We start from the raw sequence: 14206 nt of genomic DNA, 5'->3' as shown, positions 1-14206 counted from the left end.
TAATGCCTTTTACACTGTAAGTTCTCAATACATTCTACAGGCTTTGTGAAAGACAGTAATAATCTGACAATTTCTTTGGGGAAATTTGAAAATTATAGTTTCCTTTAAAGAAAGGCATTCTCAGAAGAAACAATACTGATGTAAGTCAGTTTTGGTTTGCTAAAGCTGCGAGAATGCAATATACCAGGTATGGATTAGCTTTTTCAATAGGGATTTATTAGGTTGCAAATTTACAGTCCTAAAGCCACAAAAATGTCCAAATTAAGGCACGAAACAGATTCTTTCTCTGAGGAAAGGCAGATATCCTCCATCACATAGGAAGGCACATGGTGATATCTGCTGATTCTTCTTCTCCTGGGTTCTGGTTTCAAAATGTCTTTCTCCAAATATCTCTAGGCTTCTGTCTTAGCTTTTCTGTGGGTCCTTCTTCTTTCTCCTGGGTTATTTTCTTTCTAAACTCTCTCTTTCATTCCATGAGCTCTCTTAAAGGACTCCAGTAAAGGATGAAGACCATGGATCTTGAATGGGTGTGGTCACATCTCTGTGGAAACTGCCTAATCAAAGGTCCTGCCCACAATAGGTTGCCCCCACAAGATTGGATTAAAAGAACCGAGGCTTTTCTGGGGTACATAATAGATTCAAACCAGCATAGCCACCGTTCTTAAAATGTTGCTTGAATCCATACAACCATAAAACTAAGTACAAAACCTTTATGATTCCTTTATAACTAAAATTCACAGAAAATTCATAAATTAAAAGCATGCAAAACCATAAAGTCAATAAAACTCAATCAACACCCTTCTTTTCTATATGTCAAATGATGTTATTTTGTTAAATTAAAAAATTTATATTCCTAGTAGGTATGGTTCTGCATAAAATTTTTCTCTGCATTTAAACTTTGACAGCATTAATGAAGATTTTTGTGTACTATATGACAATATGTGTATTATATGGGCAACAATTGCCCTAAGGCTCTGTTTCTTACTCTGGAATTATTGTACCTCAAACTTTATCCAGGCTCTGTAAGTCCAAAATCTCCAAAAGACAGTTTTAATGAGCCACTTGATACATCAGTAAAGCGTCCTTGTTCACTTGAATATAAAATTGGTGTTACTGCATTATTGATATCCGCATAAGACCCACCCTGAATGGGTGGAGCCATACCTCCATGGAAATAATTTAATCAAAAGTCTCACCCACAGTTGAATGGGTCTCACATCTCCATGGAAACAACACATGTCCCTCAGAAAAGCCATGTTCTTTAATGCAATCTTGTGAGAGCAGATGTATGTCTTTTGATTAGGGTGGGACTTTTTGATTGGGTTGTTTCCATGGAGATATGAGACCCACTCAACTGTGGGTGAGACTTTTGATTAAATTATTTCCATGGAGGTATGGCTCCACCCATTCAGGGTGGGTCTTATGCGGATATCAATAATGCAGTAATAATTCAATTATTACTGACACAGCAAGAAAAAAAAGTCATTGTCTTTTTAGTGTTATACCTACTGTTAATGAAATGAACACACCATTATACATAAAAACATGATCTATTCAATTCGTCTGCCTCCAGGGTAGATATGGCGGTGCTCATCCTTACAACACTTTTGTTTAAATAATGAACTCTGATGTAGTCTGGCCTTCATTTCTGTTTAATGCAATGAAAAACACAAACACAAATGCAAATCCCAGCACTAAAACTGAATGGCAGAAGTCAATTTCCAGATTAGAAAATAATGGTAGAGGATTTGTAGATTCCAGAAAGTGTATTTGCAGAGCATGCCTCAGGTTGAGAAAGCCTAGTGAGGTGAGAGACATGAGTTTAAAACACAACTTCTTTCTCTATTCATTTATTCCAATATTTTAAATTTAGTGCTTCATGTCCCAGGAAGGGTGCCAGGTGTTGGATGAGTGGGATAGAACAGATTTTTTCCAAGTCTTCCTGAAACTCAAAATTCAATGAGGGTAGTCAGTGGTGTAATGGAAAAGAAATTAGACCCTTTCACTTTCCACGTGACCTCAAACAAGCTATTACTTAAACTCTCTGAGCGCCAACTTGCTCAGCTATAAAAAGAGGACAATACCTACCGGAACAGTCAGATGATAGTCCTTTAAAGCTTTAAAGCACTAGGCACAAGGAAAACATTATCAGTCACACTTACTTATGCCAAATTAAATCAAATTTAAGATAACTACTGGTAAAGCCATTTCCAAAATAGGTTAACATCCATCATAGTACAACCATTACACTCAGCAATATTAATAATGCTATAGTTATAATTCCCATTGAAACCAGCTTGTTTGAACCCTAAATCCAAAATAATGGTTCCAATGACATTATGATGCCCATTATTGAAATCAGTCATGTCTGGAGTGTGATATGGCATCTGTCTAGCAGCTGTCTGAAGCACTACAAAGAAATGGGGAAGGTAACTGAAAAGCAACTCTTTCAACTGAAATTTTAGGGGAATGTTCAAGAGAGCTAGCACATGGCTTCCCAGTTTGGAACAATGCCAGGGTCATTAGCATTAACAACCATCCTGCACTGGTGGAACACACCATAGCTTCTGTAATGACCACCTTAACTTCCTATCTGAAAGATGTCATCTTTGACAGCCACGGGGCTGCTGCTTATAGCACCACTCGTGAGGAATTAGCAGGATGGTAAATCATTGGAAGACTTTCTGCAGTAGAGGGCTTGTTTTAGTCCTCTTGGTCTAGAAAAGACAGAGACTGGAGAGCTTGAACTGCTAATGCCCTGAGCTTACTTTTACTACAAAGCCACTTTCCCATCATTCATGGAGTTGTGCTTAGGGACTGCTAACTAATTTTAATATTGGCTTAAGAAAAGCATAATTGGAAAGGTAAATCTGCAGAGGGGACAATCAAGTTATTATCTTCCCTGTGTGTGTGTGTGTGTGTGTGTGTGTGTGCGTGCACACCTGTGCGAGTATGTTTTAACCAGATATTCTAGATTATTCCATTTCTCAAGCACAGTGCTTAGCGCACAGTAGGTTCACCATAACTATTTGATGAATGTGTGAAATAGTCTCTTCTAATGTTCAAGATAATCAAGAAATGAATTTTAGAGCAACACATCTAAAATTACCTGAAATAAGTTTTAGGATCAAGTCAGGTTATAAATAATTGATTTCAAATTACATATATATTTTGAACTCTTTAATCAGTATGCATTTCTTTTTATGACATTAAAAAATAAACCCCCAGTAGAAAAATTAGAAAAAAGAGTTCTGGTCAATTGAATTAATAACTATTAGTAATCTGTTTAGTCATTGATAACATTACAGGATTAACATTTAGGTATATTTTCTCATTTTCTATGCATCTATGTAAATTTAGATCATACATGTATTTGCAGTAGTATTAGAATGTTCTCACTGATGGCACTAGTCTGTTTTGTCATGCATTGATGCTACTAAAATTGGAGTCTACTCTTATTGATAAATAGAGGAAATATTTTCCAGAGTAACTCCAGATCTGGCATTAAGGAAATATATTAAATTACATTAAATGTTTAATATAAAAGCAAATTAGCATGTTATATCTTTAAGGAAAGTCTACTAAACCAATTTAGTCTTGGGTCAATGCAATTCATCAAGAAGGGCCATACAGGACTAAAAATGCTATAAAATGGTTTCCCCGCCTTAGTTTAAAATATTGCTCATTTACGTCCCTTTTTATTCAATATCATCTTCTGGCTTTGCAGCATAAAACACAGATGCCTGGAAACCTTATTTAAAATTTTGGGAAAGAAGTGGAGGGAAGTGTAAGGATATTAATGTGTTTCATTAATTGTAGAGAGCATAACCTCATTTACTCAAATGCCCTGGGGAGCTTGTCACTGCTTTAAATGGAGAGCAACTGGTAAACTGGGAGCGAGTGCCTCACTGTTTAAAACAGAGCTCCCAGTTCAGACACAGAAAGCCATGTTCCAAAGAAAGCATCATCTCCACATTGCCCATTTAGATCTGAGCAAAATGTAGTGCAACTGAAGAACAAAAGGGATCGTGAAACAGCTGGGAAATGCTGGGAAAAAAGCAGGCTGAGTAAAAAGTGGAATTTTCGATAACCGCGTCAGCATTATCTTTCCCAGTAGTGACTGCCAAAAACTGTATTTGTTTATAGTTACTTGAAGATAAAGAACTAACTTTGGGCTGAGGGGGAAATACTATATTTCCCTGAGAAATCAAAGTGTTTGAGATTCTCTTGCAAAGTCTGGAATGCGTGCCAGACACGACTGCCTGTGGGGTATTTCCTGCCTAATTTTGTGGTTCCAAGGGGTCATGATATGCTCCAGAAAGACGTCAATATCAAATTGTTCTGTTAATTTGGGAAAACTTTAGAGATGGGAGTGATATATTCAAATACGGTTCTCCCAAGAAGAACTGAACTCATAGCCTAGGATTTCTTTCTCAGCCTGGGTGGCTTGGGGTCAATATATGGTTGGAAGGAAACACTGATGTCACTCAGTTTGTGCACATGCAGTTCATTCCCTTAGAAGTCATGGAATTAGTTTCTAGCACTTTGGCCACACCATTTCATACAGACTCACCCAGGGAAAAAGTCAAACTCTTTTGTGTGATGTAAAAGAGCCTCCATTACCTGCCTTTTGCTCCCCCAACCTTCTTCCTTCTCCTTTCCCATCATCTGCCTCATGAGCCAGCTATTCTCAACCCTTGGTGTTTACTTCTGCTCTTTAACTAAGAAGTGATTCCCAAGGTGTGCAGTTTACGTCTAGAGCTCTTGCATCACCTGCACCTGGCACAGATCTTCCCACTCGGCAAATATTCAGTTGTCTTTTATTTACCCGCTGAACTTTCAGGCTCATTGTCCAACACAGAAAGGAAATCCAAATATACAACCTTTGTGGATAAAATTTGTTTCCTTTACCCTTTTGGAAATGTTTCATAGTCCCTGATTTGCTTTCATGGAACTGATATGTAGTAAGATTTTCTTTTCCCCATGGATTTCAAAGGGGATGATTCTAACACTCTGGAAAAATACTTAGGGTGTGCAATCAAGGTTCAAATAAAAGAGATCCATGCACTCCAAGTGAGCCCCTATCACTCAAATCCATTTACTATGTCTGATAACAATAAGTAAGAAATAGCCCCTTCCCTTAAGGAGCTAACAACATGCTGGAAAAAGTAGACATGTCTATGACAGTTGGTTTCATCTGATGAGCATGATGAGTACTGTGGAAACCCCAGGATGGACAATTCATTCTTACTGGGTTCATGGAAATATGGTCATAAATTAGGACCTTGAAGGACAGGTAGATTTTGATAGGTGGAGAAAAACACTAGGAAATATTAGGAGGAGACACCATGGGCAAAACCCCAGAAGTGTCAGAGGGCATTTGTATACAAGTGCACCAAGAGTTAAGAAGCTTGGAGAATATCAGGGAAAAAGGCTGAAGAAGTAGGGAAGAACTGAGTCCTAACCCTCCTATGACCATTTCTGGAATACAGCAACAAGGTGCAGGAAATGTTGCTGTTTAGAAGGAAGACAGACAAAGGTGGCAGCAGTCACTGTTTTGTGCTGTTGCTGGGTCCAGAAGAAGCAGGGCTATGGTTCCAACCCAGTTTGAGACCAAGACCTGAAGAGTCCGTAGGTGTGGTAGATTGAATCATGTATCCCAACAAAGACAGCTTCTTAATCTGAATCCAAGTTCTCGTGGCTGTGAACCCATTTGTAAGCAGGGCCTTTTGAGTGTATGATTGGTTAAGATGTAGACTCAGTTATTTACAGGATCTTCTGAGATCCTAGTTAGCTGTGGTCACACTGAGTGAGCACAGCCTTAATTCGTATGACTGGAAGCCTTTATTAAGAGTGGACATTTGGAAGCAATCCAAGAAGCCAGAAGCCAGAACTGGGTGGAAACTAGAAGAGCAAACCCAAAGAGAGAGAGAGATTGCCATATGACAGGAGGCAGAGATACAAGCCAAGGAAGCCTAAAGATTGCAGCAAGGTAGCACTAGAGTACTGCAGAATTTGGGGAGAAAATATGGTCTTGCCGACACCTTGATTTGGGGCTTCTAGCCTCTGAAAATGAGAAACAACAAATTCCTGTTGTTAAACCAAACAGCGCGTGATAGTTGTCACAGCAGCCCTGGCAAATAAGCCAATAGAGTTGCCTTGCAGTTTGGCTGTGGGAAAGCAGAGCTCATCTCCTACTATAATAATCAATTTAATAGGAACTGAGAGACAAATGATTTGTATAGAGCATGATTAGACACCACAGGGAGAAGAAAACAAAAGAACCCAAGAAATGTTCAATATTTTAGGTGGTGGTATATAACCCCTGATGTAAATAGCAGTTCATTTGTTTACTTAGCACAGAACTAGTGAACCTTCTCTGGATAGGGGGACTGAGAGAGGATACAGAAACACAAAGGAAAATGTAGTAATTTATTTTTAAGGATCTCCTAGTCCTAGTTTGGGGGTGGGGGATGTGTATATAAATAAATTGTAATGGAATAGGACAGTGATTTTCAAACTTTGAAACTTCAGGACCTCTTTACATTCTTAAACATTACTGAGGACCCTCAAAGGGATTTTTTTATGTGAATTAGATCTATCAACATTTCCTGTACTTGGAATTAAAATGGAAAAAGTTCAAAATATTTACTTATGAAATTTATTTAATAAAAATGATAAACACATTAAATATTAATATCAGAGTGATGATATCATCACATACCATGCAGTCTCTGGGCAACTCCACTGTACACCTGTAGGTGAAAAAATGTGAGTTGGAAAAGTAAATGATATTTTAGTATTATTATGAAAATAGTAATGACTTCACAGATCCCTTAAAGGGTTCCTGGACCACACTTTGAGAACCACTATAATAGGATGAAGGACCTAATAGCTAAAAATGGGCTGCATATAGGGTCCGAACTATAGAAAAGTTCATGCTGTGTAAATAACAAGAGAATTAGTAACAAGGCTACCTGATGCCAGCTCTCATATTATCTCATGTAATATTTAAAATAACATATAAGGTATAGTTTAATATTGCATTTTACAAGTGAGAAAAAAAATAGCAGTTGAGAGTTTACATAAACTGTTCAAAGATACACAGCAAGTTAGTGGCAAGTCTGGAATCCAAACCAGGTCTGTTTTATTCCAAATCCATGACTGCCATAACAAGTAAGGGGATAAATGATAAATGACAAAGGTCTTCAATTCTTAATCAGTGCTTTCTATTTGCAAGTCACTGAGCTAAGCCGCCTATGTTCAAAATTTATTACTTTTAATTGCTACAATAATACTTGAAGTTAAGAATTATTATTATTTTCATTCTCTCTCTCCATGTAGCTTCATTGGAGAGGTTAAGCAAATTGTCTGAAGTCATAAAATTAGAGAGTAATAGAGCTAGTGCTAGTATCCAGTTCTTCCTGACATCCAAACCAGGTTCTTCACCACAAAAACTGCCTCTTAAAAAAATCATTGTCCTAACAAAATAACAATAATAGCAAAAATGTGTCATGTGCAAAGCTCCTTCTAGGCAATAACTCATTTCATTCTCACAGAAAAGTTGTCTATTTTTATCCCCAATTTGTACAGGAGTCCTTGTCAGATAGTTAAAATGGTAGAGGATCAAGGAAGTAAAAGGTTTGAATGGCATCAGAACTGGGGAAAAAAAAATATTTACAGAATACATGAGTCAGGAAAAGGCCATATACAGGCCAGACATGAGCTATGGGTTTGGGAACAGTTAGTTCACCAATTGGAAAAGAACCATGGCTCCAATATTTTAAAAATCAATATTCTTTACGTCATTCAAAATCAGAATGGTCTAATTTCTACCTGCCTCCTTCTTGCCTTTCTTCAGCACTCAATTTGACTACAAAGTGGATTTCTCCCCCTTTAGCTCTAACCAGGGAGGATTCTGCAGGTTCTACTCCCAGTGGTGAAATGTCACCACGGTTGGTCCGCTATTTGCAATGCAAATGGCCTGGCTTTGGCATCCAAGATTGATGTCCCTGATATGAATGTACTTAGTTGCTGGGCTGGAGCTGAGTGGCAATGATACAGGTCTCTTCCCAGCCTCGAGCCGTTGTCAGAGGTAACAAAGCAGGGTTGGGGGCAATGTGAGCTATGCGCCCTTTTGGCACCATCCGTTTACATTCATGGGATCCATGCATCTAAATTTGTTCGGGGCCACCAAGTCTGGGCTGAGGGCAGATGCATACTGAGCTGGAGCAGAGGGCAAGGAGACACTCCACAGACTATTCTGGAGGCAAGTGAGAAGGCACCTGGCCCCATGACAAGCAGCACCTGTCTGGATCAGAATCCCATTTGCATTCCTGGAGTTTCTGGGTAGCTCAGCGCTGCATCAGGTGGTCCTTGGTGAATACCCAAGTTCCTTGGGCAGCCGGGCCTGGCTGCTGAGATCGGGTTGCATGTCCCCAGGAAGGAGGGATCCTGAAACCTGGCCAGGCACTTTAGATGCAAGAAATTCAGAAGAAAAGATGGAAATGGTCTGGAAAAAAAATGAATCGATCAGAAACCTATCTTTACCTTCATGTAATAATTGTTGCAATTTGAAAAAAATATTTTATCCAATCCATTATCATCTATGGAGAGTTTGATTTGCTGCTAGTAATGTGGTAGGAGAAGAATGATTTATTCCGGGCACTGAAGATCTCAATTATGTAATTGAGCTAGGGTTCACTCCTTTGGCTAATCTTTTCTCAGACTTATGTTTCTGAGTCTCCCAGGAGAAACAAAACAGACAACTAGAGATAAGGCATAACAAGATCTTTCTTTTGGTAATTAGGAAATGAATATTTGTTCAATATAGACAACAGTTAGAAAATATCTCTAAGGAAAAAAATAACTTTTTGTGAGAGGAACAAATATATAAATACTTAGAAGAAACCTCTGTGAACATTTTGTGTATGGCTTTCTAGACATGCAGACACACAAACCCAGTCTATAATATAACATGAACATGTTATAATCGAAACAAGCAAGAAATAACTATTTTCTGCCATTGCCTTCATCAGCTTCTGAGCACTCATTTGTATGCCTGCGCAATAATTTGGTTTATTAATCCCCTAGAATTGTGCATTGAGATTTGTTTTACTATTTAAAAAAAGTGATATATATTATTGTGCTTTCATCTTTAGACATTTGTCTGGTTAAACCTTTTCATATATAAATAAAAGAATGTTTCTATCATTCTTTTTACTTTTTCTCTTTTATTTTCTATTAAGCCCTCTCATCTGTCCTCATACTGTCCAGGCATCTTTTAAATAAATTCTTGTGGAAGGATTTTCCTTTTTTGGACAACTTGAAATTGGCAAAATTTCTACCAATATTCAATCCATTATCATCTATGGAGAGTTTGATTTGCTGCTAGTAATGTGGTAGGAGAAGAGTAATTTATTCCAGGCATTACAAAGGCATTCACTTTGGGAACATGCAGAAACAAAGGGATGATGTAAATCAAACGATGCTGGCATTGTGTGTCTCACACTACTTTCAGGTTGAGCATCTGTGGTAGGTTAAATTAAGTACCCTGCGGGGCAGGGGAGAGGGGTGATGTTCTTAATCTTAGTCCATTCCTATGGGTGTGAACCAATTGTAAATAGGACTCTTTGAAGATGTTATTTCTAGTTAAGGTGTGGCCCCAATGAAAGAGGTTGGAACTTAATTCTTGTGCCAGAGGCTTCATGAAGAAACAGCCATGGAGAGAAGAAGCTGGAAGTTAACAGAACCAGAAGAGAAAGGAGGAAACATCACCATGTAATGGGAAAGCCAAGGATCCCCGAGGATTGCCAGCCTATCACAGCACTACTGACCCTGGGAAGAGGCAAGTCTTCCAGCCTTGGAAACCATGAGACAGTAAATTCTTGTGCTAAGCCAACTCACTGTGTGATGCTTGTCATAGCAGCCAAGAAACTAAGACAGCATTTGTATTTTTCTAGTAGTGCAGATAATGTTCAGTGCCTGAATGTGTTGTCCCAGAAACTCATTGGTAATTTGGACATTGGAACTGGGAAAATACTTTTCTATATATAATATGAAAAACACTCATAAGTCTCCCAGGACAGTAAAACAAAGCCTATACTACTTGTTCAGCTTTGCTAATGCTGCTGTTTTGCAAAACACCAGAAATGGATTGGCTTTTATAAAGGGGGTTTATTTGGTTACAAAGTAACTGTCTTAAGGCCATAAAATGTCCAAGGTAAGGCATCAAAAATAGGGTACCTTCACTGAAGGATGGCCAATGGTGTCCTGAAAACCTCTGTTAGCTGGGAAGGCACATGGCTGGTGTCTGCTTGCTCCCAGGTTGCGTTTCAAAATGGTATTCACCAAAATGTTGCCCTCTTAGCTGCAGCTCCTCTTCAAAGTATCATTCTCAGTTGCTCTCTGGTCCTTCTGTCTGTGAAGTCCTTTATACGACTTCAGTGATCCAATTAACACCCACCCTGAAAGGGAAGGGTAACACCTCCTTGGAACGTTTCACTCACATCTGATTGAGTCACATCTCCATGGAAACACTCAATCAAAGGATTCCAATCTAAACAACACTAATACATCTGCCCCCACAAGATTGCATTAAATAACATGACATTTAGGGGGACACAATACATCCAAATTAGCACACTACTCTTGCAATAGTGAAATTTGACATTATAAAGCAACTTTTATATGCCAGGCAATTTATATATATCACTGTCAATCCATATGGATCCTAAATTATTTATAATTGTAATTTTTCATTGTAGGTAGAATATGGAATTGTTAGTTTTCTTTTTAGCATTATAAGTATGTTCATTTTATCAATTCATGATGCATTAGAGAATATACAAGAATTTGGAAAATTTTCATACCATAATTCTCCATTTTGTTGTTCAAGTGAAGAATTAAAACTAAAAATCTATAGAATTGTAAGGAAATGGCCTTTCTTTACCTTATGGTTTGGCGCTTGCAGACAGGAGAAGGTGATTTTCTGAAGTTTAGGAAGAGGACCCCCAAAATATTTTAAATGACTTTACTGAGAACCAAAGAAAAGCTTGATCCTTCACTGTGTATAATTTCCTTTTACAATTTATGAAAGTTTCTTCATTAGATAACCTAGTTAACATAAGACTACTGCTTGTCATTTTTTCCCCTTGAAAAAAATTAATATTCATATGACAGAAGATTTCCAAGAGGATACAAATTCAGGAAGCTGTAGAATGGTAGACTCAGAAGCACCTACAGTTAAATGCTCCATATGTTTTTCTCAAACTTATATAAAAACAATTTAGTTTTAAAAATATTGAGATGCTGTTTTAATGTAAGGACTACTCACATTTTCTAATTTTGTTTGAACATAAAACAATATTTTGCATGTAGAGAAGTAATCATTAGCATGAAAAGGGAGAAAAAAGATTTATAATCAACATTATGCAAAAATAAAGCAAAATTATAAATATCAGCCTACTCAGAGGAAAATCTTTAATGTTTATGCTTAGGCATATCTGAATGCTTATCATCAAATCAAAGTGCAGTTAAAAAAAAAAAAAGACAGCTTAAGAAAGTTCCAGTGTTTCAAAGAAAGCACTTTTTAAAATGTATATGCATGAAGAATATTTAGTTATATCATAGAATATATGCAGCACTGTAAGATAAAGGAAGACTATTATAAATGGAGTTTTGGTCTTTTTCCCCCTACATGCTGCTACCATCTTTAATCTGTTGAACTTCATCTCAACAGTTACAGAAGAATTTTTGTTTCTTTTTTTTCTCTTATTCAATAGTTCGCATTTCAGGCTGTTCAGCAGATGCCTGTGATTCTGGAGCTTCAAATCACTGGTAAAATTTCATTCTCTGTTTCTTCAGGTTTTCATGTGCTTTTCTCCATAAAATGATCTCCTGCTGCTTGAAGTACCTTCTGTTTTCTTCATCAGCAAGGACCGTCACCATTTTCTTGGCTTCAGCCCTCCTATTTACAGCCGGACAAAAAACTCCTTTTGATCGAGTTTTCATCTCTTCTCTTCTCGATTGAAAAACCTAACATATATTGGTGCCGAAACCCGGGATTGAGCAAAGAGACAAAACTTTCATTAGACGGGTTGGAACCCAGTTGCCTAACTTCAGCATCCAACACCGGCAAATCATCTCTGGGTAAGGAGAAAGTGCCTTCTCTCTCTCTCCAGTGCTCTCTTTCTGTGTTGTCCAGAACAACATTCATGGGAATCCCAGTGCTAGGTGAGAGCTGCCTCTGTTGGGGTCCAGACCCCTAGGGGTGAGTAGGACAGTGGGATGCCTCCATCCACTCCCCCATCACTGCACTGGAGCTTAGAAACTCTCAAGAGGGAATGCCCTCTCAATTATTCCTAAGCTTGAGAGCTGGAATTTCTCCTTAACCTATAAACCTCAAAGAACTTGGCCTCAGCATAGATCTAAAATCTAAGAAGCTCATTTTCTATTGTAATTCAACCTGGCCAGAAAATGGAACCCTTGACCCCCCAATTTTTTTAACCTTGAAATTACTATCACTAACTGGGCAAGTGGAGTGAAGTCCCACATGTCTGGGCCCTTTTCACCCTGTGCAGGTGCCCCTTCTCTCTTTCTCTGTCTGTCTCTGTCTCTTGTCTGTCTGTCTGACTCTCTCTCTCTCTTTCACTCTCTGCCCCTCTCTCTGCCACCAATGCCGAAATTCCCCTCCTCCTCCTCCTTACGCAACCCCTCCTGGCCAAACTAAAACTGCTGTTAAACCATAGCCAGTAAGCAACCCTCCCCCATCTCCAAATTCCACCTCCTTTCCTTCGCTGCAGAGGACCCCCTCCTTTCAACCTCAGCCTATCCTCTCCTTGTGAGAAGTGACTGGACCGGAGGTGCCCATCTGCGTCCATGTTCCCTTATCTCTCTCTCTTTCTGACCTTTCCCAAACTAAACAGCCCCTAAACTCATACTCTTAAAAAAAAAAAGTATCTTACTGAAAATTTTTGTTCACATCTCTCATTGTTGGAGTTGAGTCATACCCCACTAAAAATAGTCTTATTGCAGTTGATTTACTGTTACTGGTGCACCATCCATTATTTCAAGTTTGGCAATTGTTTCTGTTTCTGTTTTAGTACTGGGTCCAATTCCTGTGATCTCTTTTTTGATCAGTTTTAACTCTGTATGTTGGATTTTTATGCCTACTAATCAGAAGTAAATTTTTCCAATCACATCCTTAAATGAAACTTTGATTCATTATATTCAAATTCTATGTTAGACAATCTTTAATGCTCACTTCTATTTTAATAGAGTTGTTAACATCAGGATAGGTGGCAAGCTGGTGAACAGTAAGATCATACTCTTTTACTGAGTCTGCCAGTCTTCTTACTATTGTTACTTAGAGAAAATACCTTAAGCGGACATTGGCACCAATGTAAGATTCATATGGTTTTTCAACTTGCATGAATTCAAAGTCATGACTTCTGCTCTGAGTCAGTTCTCCAGGTAAGGCCAATTCTTTCACCAGGTTTACAAGCTCATGAGTATTTCTCTTGTCATTGAAAAGTTCAATTTGACCTACAAATTCAGTTCTAATTCCTTGGTACTCTAGCCTCTTTCCAGGTTGCTTAAAGGCTAGGTTTACCTTTCCTAAAATAGATTCTCCATCATAGAAAAGTTAGAGCTTTTCTACTTTCCCATCTTCAGTTTTCATTTCTGCCATTTTCCTGGTGTCCCCATCATTTAGGACAATATCGAGCTCAAAGATGGGAACAAAAACGCCTCCAAGAAAACTCATTATCAGTGCTGCCGCTTCCCCCCAACTTCACTCATCTTCTCTCTGGAGAACTCCCAGCCCCAGCGCCCCATCACGTGACTACTGCTAGTCATTTGTGGTATTAAGTTTCAGAGACTTAAAACTTGAAGGCAGGCTCTCTTCTTTCACTCAAGAAAAAAATATATTATCATATAACAAGCCTGTGGAAGAGCACGTAGCATATAGTAGACTCCCAATAATTGTTAGCTTTAAAATTATTTTATGTGTGAATTTATAAAAGCATTTGTGTTTCAATAGTAGTATCTTTCCCCCATAGAAAACTCTATTGTTGTTCTCTGGAATTCCTTTTTTTTTTTTTTTTGCTCTCTTGCATTTTTTTTTTTTTAATAATCATTTTATTGAGATATATTCACATACCACGCAGTCATACAAAACAAATTGTACTTTCGATTGTTTACAGTA

At 38.1% G+C, this 14206-nt stretch overlaps 1 pseudogene; it reads right to left on the bottom strand.

Moving 5' to 3' along the window:
* Nucleotides 1-11869: 11869 nt before the first annotated feature.
* LOC119533257 lies at nucleotides 11870-13765 on the bottom strand (annotated as a pseudogene).
* Nucleotides 13766-14206: the final 441 nt, after the last annotated feature.

Source organism: Choloepus didactylus, chromosome 4, assembly GCF_015220235.1.
Source record: "Choloepus didactylus isolate mChoDid1 chromosome 4, mChoDid1.pri, whole genome shotgun sequence".
In the NCBI taxonomy this organism is placed as follows: domain Eukaryota; kingdom Metazoa; phylum Chordata; class Mammalia; order Pilosa; family Megalonychidae; genus Choloepus; species Choloepus didactylus.
Note: the sequence above shows the minus strand (reverse complement) of the source record. Positions and strands in the feature narration are given on the sequence as shown.